This window comes from Spinacia oleracea, chromosome 6 (assembly GCF_020520425.1).
Source record: "Spinacia oleracea cultivar Varoflay chromosome 6, BTI_SOV_V1, whole genome shotgun sequence".
NCBI classification, from domain to species: Eukaryota; Viridiplantae; Streptophyta; class Magnoliopsida; order Caryophyllales; family Amaranthaceae; genus Spinacia; species Spinacia oleracea.
In genome coordinates, this window is record NC_079492.1 from 7270706 (window position 1) to 7287325 (window position 16620).

Consider the following 16620-nt stretch of genomic DNA (forward strand, 5'->3'; position numbering starts at 1 on the left):
AGAGTATTTGCATAAATATCAAGACAAATGTGATTAAATGTGTAAAAAGGTAGATAAGTATAATAAAATATAGCTAAAGTTAGAGAGATAGTGTGAAATAGTGGGTGGGAATAAGGAAAAAAAATAATGAAATAAGAAATAGTGAGTGGAAAGATGTAAATTATGTGGGGTAAGTTGATATATTTTTATGTCCAAATATAATATAAAGCACAATGTATATAACATTATGAAACGAACTGAAATAGAAAGTGTAAACATCATTTTGAAACAGAGGTAATCGAACACATTTGGCCCCACCACTTTTTTTTTTTGTCAAATCAACTCAACCCGGCCAATTCTTAATAAAAAAAACACTTTTGATGCATGGGTACAAACAATAAGAGTCGGTTTTCAACTACCTTAGTTGGTAAAGTTTTAATGGGTGGTATCCAAGACCTGAGATCGAATCTCCTCTTCTACATTTGTCGTGTTTCACTTTGCGCCCCTCTCTCACCACAAAACAAAACAAACAAACAAACAACCAAAACAAAAAAAACAAAAAGAGTACGAGGGAGTATTATTTATTCAAAAGGTCTTGCGCGCACAAGGTGTATAATAAATTTATTGTACACAAAGATAACTTTTACCTATTTTTTGTAACTTTAACCTAGTTTTGATTAACTTTTATATTAGTAAAAAAAAGTTGATAGAAATTATTAAATGATTAATTTTATACATTATTAGTGGTTTTGAACAAATATGTTTTTACTGAAATGAAAAAATTTATCACTAAAAAATAGATAACTTTTACATATATATAAGCTTAACTTTTAAATATTTTGAGTTAACTTTTACTCCGATTTACAATATTTATTGTACATCATTTGTAAATAAGAATTTGTGTTATTTATTTGGTTGACTATTGCTTCCTGATGACTTAAATTAGTGGCTCATGAAACCTCTTTACATTATATCAAGCTACCTTGATGGAATTACTACGAAGGGTTCTTGATGGAATTCGAAAGGTCCAAAAAATATCTATAAATATACAAAAAAATCTGGCGCCCTCATTTCACAACAACTACTCAGCAAGCTAAGCTAGGCTAAGAAAACACACATACTCCATTCAGATCTCATTGTAAGGCCTTCTGTTAAGATATGTTAAGATATTAGATATTATTCTGTGAATATTCTGTAGAGTCCTAACTATGGTATGTTACCTAATGTGTACATAGGGTTTAGGTAACTGAGTTGTACTATATATACGTGTGTGATTAATGAGAATGATACGAGATTACACAATATTTGACATGGTATCAAGAGCCTAGGTTAAAAAATTCTAGTTTTTTTTTTTTCCGCAATAATCTGAGAGAGTGTAGCCGGGTATTGAGAACAGCGAATTTCTTCGCTTGTTGAGTATCGAGATTAGGAATTAACCATTCCTTAAGTATCACCATGAGTTCCGATGAGGAGGCACCATCAAAGGTCATCGCCGCCGCCGTCGACCTAGACTACTATCTCGGGTCAGGCGACGGTCCCGGTATTGTTATCACCCCTGTGAAACTAAGAGGAGCATCGAACTACGATGAATGGGCCAAAGCCGTTCGTCGCTCGATGATTTCAAAATTCAAATTTGGATTTCTTGATGGTTCTGTGAAGGAACCCATTACGGACGCAACGAAGATGAAACATTGGATTGCGGTCAATTCGATGGTGGTGTCTTGGATCACAAACACCATAGACGAGAGTTTGCGTTCGAATCTGGAAGATTTTGATATTGCTCACGAGTTGTGGTGTCATTTGAGGACGCGGTACTGCGTCGTGTCGGGAACTAGGGTCTGCCATATTAAGATGGCTCTGAGTGGCTGCAAGCAGGGCACGTCTGAGGGAGTCATGGAGTACTATGGCCGCTTGTCGAAGGTATGGAAGGAGTACGTACAGTATGCACGAGTTCCAAGGTGTATATGTGCGGGTTGCACGTGCAACATAGCGAAGCAGGTGGGGGACATTCATGATGAAGATCGTCTGCACTATTTCTTAATTGGCCTAGACGATCACTATGAAGCCATTCGTGCACAACTGTTAGCAAGATCGCCGTTGCCAGGCCTCGACGAGGCATACCAGACGGTTATGAATACCGAGACCATGCGCGCCAAGGCAACGAGAGGTAAGGAGAGTGTCATGGCGTTCAAGGTCGAGACTAAGGGTCGGTCGAGGTCGGGAGATGCGAGTGACAGATTTTGTGGTCATTGCAATCGTGAGGGTCATGAGGAAGAAACTTGTTATCAGCTGATTGGTTTTCCCGAATGGTGGGATGAGAAGAAACGAGGTGGTAGAGGGCCTGGTCGAGGAGGCAGGACATCGATTAGAGGAGGCAGAGGAGCTCGTGGGGCAACGTCGTCGACCAGTGGTGTCGCTCGCGCCAATGCCGTGAGTAATACCACAGCAGGGGCGACAACCACTGTGACGAGTGGAGGCGGATCGCAGGGAGCAGTGACGACAACCAATCATGAGCTTGTTGGTGTGACGAAGGAGCAAGTCCAGCAAATTGTTGACATCTTATCACGACCACCAAACAAGTTGCAAGGTAATCTTGATTTACGATGGATTGTTGACAGTGGGCCTCACGTCATGTGACGGGTGATATTTCAATTCTGAGAAATATCAAAACATCGAGTAATCAACAGGTTGTGTTACCAGATGGTCAACCTACAAATTCAAATCAATATGGTTCGGTGGTCTTGGAGGATGGTTTTGTGCTCGATAACGTTCTATTTGTGCCTAAATTGAACTGCAATTTAATTTCTGTAACTCAATTAAGTGACGAATTACATTGTGCTGCTCAATTTACTAACAAAATGTGTGTTCTTCAGGACCGCTCGACGAGGATGGTGATTGTTGTGGGGTTTTTCCGGTGAGATACCTTGGAGGTTTTCCGGTAACTATTAAGGATTTAACAAGATTGTATTTTTATAGAGAGAGAAAGTAGAGAGAAGGCAGAGCAGCAATTGCTCTTGAATGTATTGATTGTGCCCCCTTTTTCTAGGGAAGTGGGAATATTTATAGTACTAGATTTTTGTGGGAATGACCTAATATTCCCCTTGCATGATTGGCTGGGGAATGGGAGGAGGACACGTGTCCTTTCTCCTTACAATTCTCTGGTCCCTTTTGGCAATAGTGGGCTATTTGGGCCTATTGTGCTTAGTCATTCACTTGGGATACATACTAATTAAGCCCCTTTCCAGGTATAGGTTTTATACATACATTTATACACACTTAAATACATACATTGTAGATACCTAGATTAATACTCATGCCCCGGAGTAGACTTCGTATGATTTCTGCTTAGGGGGCGCAATACGTGCCATGTGTCACATCCTCATTGGTACACGAAGGCACGGTAATTTTGCCCACAACATTTGCCCCTCAAGAAGGGCATTTCTGGAAACACTTTCCGGGTATCGCTTCTTGACCTTTGATTTGCATCTTCATCTTTGGGTCAGGTGTTGAGGTGGTGACACGTGTCACCTTTCTCCATTTTGCCCCTCCCTATATATATAGAGGGGGGGGGGGTAAATTTCATTTTTTTACATTTCGTTTTCACAGAGCTGTCTCATAGGCGATTTCCGGCGTATTCCCACCACCATCAGGCGATTTCCGGCCACCACGAGACTCATCCTTTTCCTCGTCAAACTCACCCTGTTCTTCGCGAAACTCATCCTGTTCTTCGCGAAACTCATCCTGTTCTTCACCGAGTACTTCGCAGATCTTTCAAGGTTAGTTTTCGCCTTTCTTTCGTGTTTTTGTTATCCTCTCGTCATTTTTCTCTTTGTTAGCGGCCGACCTCTTAGTACTAGGTAAGGGTTTGAAGGTTTTATTTAAGATTTTTCCGCCGTTCATCTTTTGTCGGGGCGGACGTCCAATCGCGTCTTTTTCTTCATTGTTGGTCACTCCTAAGCCGTGCTTCGTTCACTATGCAGAAGGCATGGCTAGAACCAAGCAAACGGCAGATCCTACGCGCCTGCGCTTGCGGGAAGAAGCATCGACACCCCCTAGGGAGAGATATTCTTCCACCGCCCCGGCAGTCGACGAAGAATATGCCGAACTCTTTCAAGAGATCGACGAGTATGTCGAGGCGGGGGAGCAAGCGGCAAGCTCGTCAGAGGGTACAGCGAGCCAGGCAGTGGGGGAGTCAAGCGTCGCTCCATTGTCATCGGCCGCCGAGGAGCAAGAGGCTGCTCCCCAGCCTATTAGGCCCAGAGGGCGGGAGGAGGCCTAATTGCTTCCGTCAGAGATTCACCCAGACGTGGGCTGGATGCGGTGGCTAGACAGGCACGGGGCCAAGATGAGGGATGACCTCTGCGTGGGGGAAGGGTACCAAATGCGCGTGCCGGCCGGTCTGGACTCGACCGTCAGCCTGCTTGCCGAGGGAGAATTCCCCGTGTATGCCGCATCCATCAAACTCGGCATGAGATTCCCTCCACACCCCTTCGTTGTGGAGGTGTTAGATGGTTTTAACATTGGGGTGGCCCAGCTGACCCCCAACTCATGGGCGGATATCTTTGGCTATATTGCCAAATGTGCGCTGAACGACGTGGAGCCGTCTTTCAACGCTTTTCTGCATCTGGTCTCCCTCTCTCGTTCCCCCAGTGCCGCCAAAGGGTGGTTTAATCTGAGCAGCCGTGGTACCTACCAGACAGTGGTCGGCAAGCTCAGCAAATGGCATATGTGGAGGAAAAGGTGGGTCGTGTTTTACACGGACGACCAGGAGATGTACGAGAGGATGAGCCGCTGGAACTGCAACGCCAACTACATGGACCGTGACGAGCCCCTTCCACCCCTTACTGCCGAAGAGTGGGATCAGATAATGGTCCTGTTCAGGGCCAACACTTACCACTTAAGAGTGGACAAGAGTTTCCATGTGCCGGCCGAGTGGTTGCCGCACATTAGCCAGTTTCGGAACGAGGCCTTTCTAGCGGCCGTAGGCTTAGGATATTCTATGACTCGAGGTTGTATGCCAATTTATGTGCCGTTCCGCCTTGGTCTATTCATTTTTCTAACTTTGGATTTCTTTTGTTCACAGAGGAAGGAATGAGCAAGTTATCGGCGGCGGATACCGGGAAGGGCGATATGACCGATTGGATGGCGGACATCTATGAAGCCAAGATGCAGAAAGCCAAGGCCGAGTTGGAGGAGAAGGTGAGTATCCTCTTAGGTTGTTTTTGCAAGTTAAGCTTCTCCCGTCCAGTGTCTACAGTGGACGTCTTTTTAGTGACGAGCCGATATTCTGACATGTGACCCGTGTTTGCTAAGGTAGGCCTCGTCACTTTTTAATGACGGGCCCCTTAGTTAGTGTTTTTCCTGCGGTTGCCAAGGTGCGCCTCGTCACCTTTTAAGACGGGTCGTCCCTCTTTTTTTTTTACAAGTGACTCGTGGTTGATAGGGTACGCCTCGTCATTTTTGAGACGGGCGTCCTTTTTAATGACGAGCCACTATTTAGTGAGTGACTTGTGATTGATAAGGTACGCCTCGTCATTTTTAAGATGGGCGTCCTTTTTAATGACGAGCCACTATTTAGTGAGTGACTTGTGATTGATAAGGTACGCCTTGTCATTTTTGAGACGGGCGTCCTTTGTAATGACGAGCCACTATCTAGTGAGTGACCTGTGATTGGTGACGAGGCCCAATATTTGACTGTCCTTTACTTTTTTTTTTTAGCAAGCTAAGGACGCGGCTAGGGCGTCAGGGAAGAAGAAGGGGACGACTCTGTCCCAGCTGAAGAAGAGAGCTGTGCCAGCTGGCTCGGAGACTCCGAGTACCTTCAAAAAGCCCAAACCCATACCCCGCCGTCTCGTGAAGAAGGACGAGTCGAAGGTTGCTGAGGGGGGTTGCCCTGATGACGATGAGATTGGCGTGGACAAGCCGTCTCTGGTTGTGGACTTGGTGTCCAAATCGAAGTCCGGTGGGCATCCGGACGAGCTGGAGGACCCTCTTTCTGGAATCCCGGCCGACGTCCGCTCTCAGATACCTGCGGAGGTGGCCCGCCGAGCTAGGTCATCGGGCGGTAAGTATTATTCGAACGTCGTTCAGACGTATCGAGCCTCCTCTGGCAGTTCTTCTTACTCTCCGCGTCATCCTAAGGCCGTTGTTTTTCCTATAGCCAAAGACAAAGGGAAGGATGCAGCTGCTGCAGAGGACGAGAACGTACCCGCTACTCCCCACTATTCGTCAAAGGATAGGGTGGCTATATGCCGTAAGGTTTTTAAGGCCGTCCCCGCAGAGTATGTTGCTTCTCTTCCTGGCCGCAAGACTGACGCCCAGTTTGGTGCGATCCAGGCCACTCTTCTCGACGTAAGTCTATTTCCAACTTGCTTGTACTTGTCTTCTCTTTTAGAGTCATTTACTAACATGTAGCTCCTTTTGCAGTTGTTCTGCCGCATGGAATTCTGCAAGAGTTGGAAGACCCGCACTGCTGAGGAGCTCAAAGCTCAGGTGGCTGAGTCCACCCACCATGGCGACTATGCGTTCAAATCCATTGAAGAGGTCCGCCTGCAGATGCAGACGACCATAGACCTTCAAGCAAAGGAGGTAGCTGCGTTGAGGTCTGACAAGGCCGAGCTGCTTAAGAAGATCTTGGCGCAGGACAAAGACATGGTGGCAATGGTCGAGGAGGCCAAGACAGCGGCGGCGGAAATACGGACGCTTCAGGACCAGTTGCGGGAGTACCTTCAGGTCAAAGAGGCGGCTGAGGAAGCCGAGCATCTTCGTGGGGAGCTGGAGACGGCCAGATCGCAAGTTCGCACCTTGCGTGAGCGTCTTCTGGAATCCTATGATCAGGGGGAGCAAGCGACCAAGGACGCTGTTAAGCACGCCTGGGAGAGCCACATGTCAGAGTATGATCTTGCGTGGTTCCAGCGGCAAATGGAACACAGTGCCGCTGTGTTGGCTGCTGAGCGTCTTGGTCAGCCGCCCCCTGAGTTTGTATCATCTGATGATGAGGACGATGCGGCCGCTCCCTGATTTGCTTCCTTTCCCGCTCTTTAAAATTTTATTCAAGTGTTCCCGTGCCTAAGGGCAAAAAACAATTATTTTGTTAAGTTTTGGCGCTGCTGGCGTCTGTACCATTGTGCCTGCTGAGCACACAACAATTTTCTTTCTTTTTTGTTTTTGAATTCTGAGCTACTTTTACACGCCTTTCTACGGGCGTTGTTTTATAAGTAAATAGGTTGTTTTTGATGCTTCTCTTATCTCGCATTTATTTGCTCTTCATAATTTGATTATTCCTTAATCAATAGGCTTAATCAATAGGTATGGTAGCCAAGGTGCAACTGAGTGTACACTAAGCACGTTGGTGCCGCAGGCAACTGAGTATGCGCTAGGCACTACTATGGTCGTCTCTTTCTTTGGCGAGCGTGTCTATAACGATATTGATTGACGCAAGTCAATCAATAGGTATGATTGCCGCTAGACATGCTCGTCAAAAGGACTGGACGACCAAACGTTCGTGCCGCCTAACTTCTGAGCAAACAACCTTTGTTTCGAAGTTAATCGTGCCGCTGAAATTTTGAGCGAACAACCTTTGTTTCAAAGTTATTGGTGCCGCTGGCAACTGAGCATGTGCTAGGCCCCACTGTGGTCGTTGCTTTCTTTGGCGAGCGTGTCTATAACGATATTGATTGACGCAAGTCAATCAATAGGTATGATTGCCGCTAGACATGCTCGTCAAATGGACTGGTCGGCCAAACGTGCGTGCCGCCGCACTTTTTAGCAAACAACCTTTGTCTCAAAGATATTGGTGCCGCAGGCAACTGAGCATGCGCAAGGCACTACTGTGGTCGTCTCTTTCTTTGGCGAGCGTGTCTATAACGATATTGATTGACGCAAGTCAATCAATAGGTATGATTGCCGCTAGACATGCTCGTCAAATGGACTGGACGGCCAAATGTTCGTGCTGCCGCACTTTTGAGCAAACAACCTGTCTCAAAGTTATTGGTGCCGTTGAGCTTTTGAGCAAACAACCTATGTTTCAAAGTTGTTCATGCCGCTGAGCTTTTGAACGAACAACCTATGATTTATGGTTTTTTGTGCCGCTGAGCTATTGAGCAAACAACCTATGTTTCAAAGTTGTTCATGCCGCCGGGCTTTTGAACATATAACTTATGTTTTAAGTTTATTTGTGCCGCTGGCACTTACTATGCCGTACTGGTCGGCCAGCGGCTTGCTATACTGGGAAGGGAGTTGGATAGGTGATCAGCCTACAACTTGGTGCTAATCTGGGCCACTTCTTAGGCTTCAAACAATTAGTCTTGCTGAGAGTTTTTGCTAATCTGGGCCACTTCTCAGGCCGTCATACAATTAGGCTTTGGTTATGCATTGGAGTGTACATTTTTATATTCATTGTGCGAGCAATAAATATTACGAGATACATAGAGTAGTATTATTTATAACTTTGCAAGGCGAATTTAGCCGGTTACAAAAGTAATTACTACCCTACTATGACCATTAGAGGCCGCCCCTTGGGCAATGGATCGTGGTAAGTAAGACAAAGCTTAGCACATATCTAGAAGAAATATTTCTTGAGATTGTCGGCATTCCAAGTGCGCAAAATAGGCCGGCCTTGTATGTCTTGAATGCGGTAGGTTCCATCTCTAACCTCATCATAGATCTCGTAAGGTCCCTCCCAAGTGGGCGTCAGCTTACCCTGTTCATTTGCTCGTCCTGTGGACTCCATTTTGCTGAGGACAAAATCTCCCACTTTGAGCACTATATTAGAGACTCTCTTGTTGTATTCTCTTGCCATCCTTATCTTGTACAGCTGTTGTCTGAGCGCTGCATTCCCTCTAACCTCGGGCAGAAAGTCCAAGGCTGCTTTCATTGTCTCCCAGTTAGCATATTCGTCATACAGCATGACTCTCAACGTTGGTTCACACATTTCTAAAGGTAGGACAGCCTCGGCGCCATAGGCTAGCAAGAAGGGTGTTTCACCGGTTGAATTCTTAGCCGTGGTGCGGATGGACCATAAGACATTTGGCAGCTCATCAGCCCATAGACCTTTGGCTTCGTCAAGCTTCTTTTTCATTCCTTCGGAGATAATTTTGTTGAACGCCTCAACCTGACCATTGGCTTGGGGTCGTCCGACTGATGCAAAACAAGTGTGTATACCGTGATCTTCCAGCCACTCTTTCAGCTTAGGCGTCTCAAACTGGGGCCCATTATCGAAGACGATAGCCTGTGGAATCCCAAAGCGAGTCATGATGTTCTTCCAAATGAATGCTCTCACATCAGTAGTTTTTATGTTTTTGAGCGCTTCTGCCTCCACCCATTTGGTGAAGTAATCTACAGCAACGATGACATAACGCCTTCCTCCTGGTGCGGTCGTAAATGGGCCTAGAAGATCCATCCCCCATTTAGCAAATGGAATTGGGCTTGTAATGGGCGTCAGAACTCGTGCCGGTTGGTGTATTAGGTGAGAAAAACGCTGGCATTTGTCACACTTCTTGACCAGTGAAATTGCGTCCTCCTTAAGAGTCGGCCAGTAATAGCCGGTTCGAAGTGCCTTTTCAGCCAAAGCCCTTCCACCAATATGCGAGCTGCACAACCCCTGATGAAGGTCTTCTAGAATTTCCTGCCCCTTCTCAGGTGTTACACATCTTAACAAAGGACGGGAGTAGGCCTTTTTATAGAGGGTGCCGTTCCACATTTCAAACCAAGAGCATTTCTTTTGAAGTTTTGCCGCTTCCCTTGAGTCTTCGGGCAAGACTCCATTCATTTTGAAGTTTACTATGTCATCCATCCATGTGGACGTTCTGTCAAGAGTTTCCACCTCCATTTGCTCAACACTTTTGTGCTCTTTTACCTCCCAAAACACGTGCCGAGGGGTATCACAAGACGCGGAACTTGCCAATTTTGACAGGGCATCAGCTTGGTTATTTTCCGAGCGAGGGACTTGCCTTACTTCAAAACTTTTCAGTGGCTCTACTTCCTGATGGACGGCCTGCATGTATTTGACCATAGTCGGATCCCTAGCTTCGTAGGTCCCATTCACTTGGCTCACAATCAGTTGGGAGTCAGATAGTGCTACAATCTCCTCGGCGCCTGCCGCCTTACACATTTTAATGCCACAAAGCAGGGCTTCATATTCGGCTTCATTATTTGACGCCTGGAAGTTAAATCGCATAGCATACTCAAAAGTATCTCCTTCTGGGGAGTGACAGATTATCCCTGCTCCACATCCATTCTGTGTGGATGAGCCGTCTACATACACTGTCCACACCGTGTTTGTATTCTTGGCAAAGTCTGGCCTCGTCATTTCAACAATAAAGTCGGCACATGCCTGCCCCTTGACAGCTTTCCTCGGCTCATAGGTGATATCAAAGGCGTTCAGCTCTATTGCCCAATTCAGCATTCGACCTGACGCCTCCAGCTTTGTGAAGGGCAGTTTGAGCGGTTGATCTGTGTATACCACTATTTTGTGAGCTAAGAAATAAGGACGGAGCTTTTTGCTGGCCATGAACAGAGCCAAACCAAACTTTTCCACTGTAGGGTATCTAACTTCAGCATTTTGAAGAACATGACTGACAAAGTATACCGGCATCTGTATTCCCTCCCTCTCTGTCAGTAGAACGGCACTCAACGAGTGCTCGGACACGGCGAGATACATGTACAAAGTCTCTCCTAGCAAGGGACTAACAAGACGAGGCAAGGTATGCAAGTGCTCCTTTAATCTGACCAATGCCGCCTCGGCCTCGTCCGACCATTCAAACTTGGCCTTCTTTCTGACAGACCTAAAAAAGTAGTGGCACTTGTCTCCAGCCCTGGAAAGGAATCTGCCCAGGGCTGCCAAGCAACCTGTGAGCCGCTGGACCTCATTCACTGTCTTTGGTGAGCTCATATCAATTACTGCCTGGATTTTGTCTGGGTTGGCTTCAATTCCTCTTTCATCAATTAAGAAACCTAAGAATTTGCCTGCCATCACCCCGAACACACACTTCTTAGGATTCAACCTCATGTTGTAAGCTCGAATAGTCTCAAATGTCTCCCTGAGATCAGTTATGTGCGCCGCCCTCAGCTTACTTTTTACGATCATATCATCAATGTAAGCTTCAATATTTCTGCCGAGCTGCTTAATGAACACAGTGTTAATAAGACGCTGAAAGGTGGCCGGTGCATTCTTTAACCCAAACGGCATCACCTTGTAGCAGTAAAGGCCTTGTTCAGTAACAAATGATGTTTTTTCCTGGTCGTCAGGCCACAACGGAATTTGATGAAACCCTGAGTATGCATCCATAAAGCTCATCATAGCATGCCCTGCTGTAGAGTCGACGAGCCGGTCAATCTTGGGCAATGGGAAACTGTCCTTTGGACATGCCTTATTGAGGTTGGTGTAGTCAACACACATTCTCCAGGTACCATTAGGTTTTTTGACGAGGACCACTTTAGCAACCCAGTCGGGGTACTGACTAGGCCTGACGAACCCAGCCTCCATCAACTTTTGTATTTCCGCGGCTGCCGCCTGATTTCTATCTTCCCCAAGGTTCCTTTTCTTCTGACGAACCGGTTTGAAGTTTGGGTCCACATTCAGCTTATGGACGGCCACAGCAGGGTCAATACCCGGCATTTCGTCCACTGTGAAAGCAAAGATATCTTCAAATTCTCTCAAAAGGTGGACCAACTCTGCCGCCAGCGGGTCGTCAGGAGAAATCCCGATGGGCACTACTCTGTCAGGTTTATCTGTGTTTAATACCACATTGAAATGAGCCCCAACAGGCTCTGGGCGTCTCTCTTCCATGTGCCCTGCTGAGATAGTTAATGTTTCTTTGACGACCTTGGGTTGCGTGTCGCCACATTTTCGTTTGTTGCTCGATGTCCCTTTCTCTTCACCCGTCCCCCATGCTTCTGGACTCAAGGTGGTTATGTAGCAATCTCTAGCTTGTTGCTGGTCACCATGTATAGTGCTGACACTCCCATCGTCACAAATGAACTTAAGAAGCATCAGATGAGTCACAATGACAGCCTTTGCCCTATTCAACGTGGGACGCCCCAAGATGATGTTATATGCCATCAGGTCCTTCACTATGAGAAAACGGACATCCATTTGCCGAGATTCCTTTTTATTTCCCATCCTCAGAGGAAGGGTAATTATGCCGACTGGGTGGATGATACTACCTCCGAAGCCTATGATAGGATAGTGGATTTTCTCAATCTTTGACGAATCATGTTGCAGCCGATTCAAGCACTCTAGACTAATTATGTCCGACGAACTTCCTGTATCAACCAAAATACGCCTAACCCTCAGGTTAGCAACTTTTAACTCAATTACCAAAGGATCGTCATGCGGAGTGGAGATTTTTCCACGGTCGGCCTCGCCGATTTCAACTTTTGGAAACGGGTCAACTGTGGCCTTGCCGGACAGCATCACTTGCCCCAATCGCTTGGCATAATCCTTCTGGCCCCTCATGGTCGGCCCGCCGGCGGCCAATCCTCCTGAGATGACTGCCACGCACTCTGGGTCGGTACGATTCCCATCTTCCTCCGAGGGAGGGGATTTGTTTTTCTTGTAGAAGGGTTTGCCAGAACCTCCCGTGTTCCTGCTGATATAACTTTTTAAGAATCCCTTGGTGGCTAGGCCGTCCAATGCCCTTTTCAAGCTCTTACATTCATTGGTGTCATGCCCAATGTCACTGTGAAAGTGACAGTACAGTTTGGGGTCCCTACTTTCTGGTGGCGACTTCATGGGAAATGGACGATCAATGTCATATTTGGACCCGACGTCCATTAGAATTGTGTACATGTCTGTGTTATACTCGAATCGCTCCCGATCATAAGTTCTGGGCCGTTTCTGACCTGCCGCTCTGGGGGCCCTGTCTGACTCTTTTGCAATAGCCCACGTCCCGTTAGGCCGGTTCTTCTTTTCAAATTTCTCCTTTTTTGCCGCTAGCTCGGCGGTATCACTTCCTCTGGGATCTTTCGGGACGCTGCAAATCTCTGTTGCATGAATGAAGGCCTCGGACGCTTTTCTTTACCAGATCAAACTTGAAAGAGCCCTTTTTAAGCCCTCGAATGAAGTTATCGAATGCAACACCATCTGGCAAATCCGGAATTTGCCCTGCCTCTAGATTGAATCTCTTCACATAACTCCTCAGGGACTCGTCCTTCCCTTGCTGAATCCTACTCAGATGCATGCTCGTCTTCTTCTCTTCCTTGTGAGCCATGAACCGAGTAGAGAACAATAGCTCGAGCTCCGAAAAAGAGCGAATAGTTCCGGCTGGAAGTCTCTCGAACCACTTAGATGCTACTCCTTTGAGTGTGCCCGGAAAATACTTACACCAGGTTGAGTCAGTTGTTCCTTGGACATACATGTGATGCCGGTAAACCAGGAGGTGCATGTCCGGATCTGTGGTACCATCGTAAGCATCAATGTTGGGCGGCTTGACTTTGGGTTCCCTCGGGGCTCTCATGATGGAGTCTGCAAAAGGGGTGGTGTGCCCTAGGGCCATGTTGGACACCCCCTCCTGAATGTGATACACAGGATCTTGACGCCTTGAGTAGGGTAGCCGCTGGGAAGACTCGCGTCCGCGAGTTTGACGGGTTGGACGGGTGACCCCTGGACGCGCCTGGCTCAGATGCGTATAAGTTGGATGAGGGAGAGGTCTATCCGGCATGACGGGGGTTGACCCCGTGTCAGAAAGTTCAGACTCAGAGTCAGGCAATTTCTCTGCGCGTGGCTGCTCACGTCCTCGGGACGTTTCTCCGATCAGCCGCCGTGGCATTCGGCGTGGTAGGTAAGACATTGCCTGATTGGGCTGACTTGCTGGCGGCTGTCTCCTCAGGTCCTCGCCTGTCAGCCTGGTCCAGACATTTGGGGGGCGCAAAGAAAGTGTTGGCCTATTGCTTGCCGGCCTCTCATGATTTGCAGCCACAGCAGTGGTGTAGATCAGCATACTCTTCTGTACCTCAGCATTAACTGTCTTTCCCACATCAGCTTGGAACTCAGCCAAAATAGCCCAAAGAGCACCCACAGAGACAGGCATATCAGGGTTCTCCTCTATTACCGTATCCACCCGAGGATCCAGGTGTCCTCCAGGAGGGGTGCGATTGGCCTGGTCGTCCTCCTCGCTGAGCACCTCTACCTCGGCAGCGTGACGAGGGGTGTGCCCGGCCGCAAATATACGCGCGGCATCTTCGGTGATTCTTGTGGCCGGCGTATGATGTTCAGTCGGCATTTCTCTTTCGAGGGGTGGCCTCTCTACTCGCGTAGGCCGCCCAGTATCGTTGTCCTGTCGTTGATCTTCCATGTTACCGTACCTCCCCACAGACGGCGCCAAATGTTGTGGGGTTTTTCCGGTGAGATACCTTGGAGGTTTTCCGGTAACTATTAAGGATTTAACAAGATTGTATTTTTATAGAGAGAGAAAGTAGAGAGAAGGCAGAGCAGCAATTGCTCTTGAATGTATTGATTGTGCCCCCTTTTTCTAGGGAAGTGGGAATATTTATAGTACTAGGTTTTTGTGGGAATGACCTAATATTCCCCTTGCATGATTGGTTGGGGAATGGGAGGAGGACACGTGTCCTTTCTCCTTACAATTCTCTGGTCCCTTTTGGCAATAGTGGGCTATTTGGGCCTATTGTGCTTAGTCATTCACTTGGGATACATACTAATTAAGCCCCTTTCCAGGTATAGGTTTTATACATACATTTATACACACTTAAATACATACATTGTAGATACCTAGATTAATACTCATGCTCCGGAGTAGACTTCGTATGATTTCTGCTTAGGGGGCGCAATACGTGCCATGTGTCACATCCTCATTGGTACACGAAGGCACGGTAATTTTGCCCACAACAGTGATTGGCGTGGGTGATCGACAGGAAGGACTATATTTTTTCCGTGGGGCTCCAAGGGTTCGTGTGCTAGCAGTGGAGTGTGTGGTCGACTTGTGGCACCAACGTATGGGGCATCCGTCGGAAAAAGTGTTGCAGTTACTTCCTCCTGTGAGTCATAAGATTAGGAATAATAAAAACATTTGTGATGTATGCCCACGGGCGAAACAATGTAGGGAGAGTTTTCCAAATAGTGATAGTCGTGCAAGTCGCCCATTCGACCTTGTTCATCTTGATTTATGGGGGCCTTACAAAACACCCTCGTCGAGTGGGGCGAAGTATTTTCTTACCATTGTGGATGATTATTCTAGGGGTGTGTGGATTTATTTATTGTGCAATAAAATGGAAGTTGAATCGTCGTTTCTTAATTTTGTTGCCATGATTAAATGTCAGTTTAATCGATCCCTGAGAGTTGTTCGCAGTGACAATGGTACTGAGTTTAATTGTTTGCAAGGTTATTTCTTTAAAAATGGGATTCTGTTTGAGTCGTCATGTGTTGGGACACCTCAACAGAATGGGAGAGTCGAGAGGTGTTAGGTTATGATACATATGATATTACATAAATCATGCGGAAACAACCATTAACCCAGGATTACATATTATTTACACATAATCATATAGCATAATTTAGATGCATACTCTTTGTTGCGTGCCCTCCCTAGCTGCGCCCGAACCGAACAAGAACAAGTCTTTAGGACTCCAAGTGTCGTCCCTCCGTAGATAGTCCACAGCACGTCCGGATCCGCCTTAAGATTGACCAACTAGAATCGCCCTTAAGGTACTAGAATTTTCGGCACTTTTGAGCAAGATGTGTGGCTGAATTTTTCTCTCAAAAACTCACTTTGAATACTTTTAAAACTCGTTATAAATTGTGAACCCAAGCCACATATTTACAGGGTTATGGAAAGGGAATTGGAATCCTATTCAGATACAAATTAATTAAACCTAGAATCCTACAAGAACTCTAATTTAATTAATTTATCAAATAGAATTAGGAATTTAATCATTAACCGAACTCTGCACGTTTTAGGAAACGTGCACGAACACAAACACTTACGCACACACACACGGCAGCCACGATGGGCCGCCCATGCGTGCGTGCGAGCAGCAGCCCACGCAGCGAGGCCTGCGCGAGCCACAAGCCCACGCAAGCACCCGCGCGCGCTGCCACGGCCTGCTGGGCCTGGCCTTGCGTTGGGCCTGGCGTGGATGTTTGTGTGGCGCGCTTGGCTTGCTGGGCGATGGCCTGCCTTCGTGCTGGGCCCTCGTCCGGCAGGCCTCGTCCGATGCTTATTCGTACGATACGCTTCCGATTAAATTTCCGATTCCGGAATTCATTTCCGATACGAACAATATTTAACATTTCCGATTCCGGAATTAATTTCCGTTTCGAACAAATATTTAATATTTCCGTTTCCGGAATTATTTTCCGATTCCGGTAATATTTCCGATTCTGACAATATTTCCGTTTCCGGCAATATTTCCGATTCTGGTAATATTTCCATTTCCGATAATATTTTCCGATACGTACCATGTTTCCGTTTCCGGCAACATCTACGACTTGGATAATATTTATATTTCCGATACGATCCATATTTCCGTTTCCGGCAATATCATCGTTTCCGGAGTATTCATTTCTTGCCTGTGACGATCTCAGCTCCCACTGAAACCAAGATCCGTCGATTCCGAATATCCATAGATAGAGTATTTAATGCCATTAAATACTTGATCCGTTTACGTACTATTTGTGTGACCCTA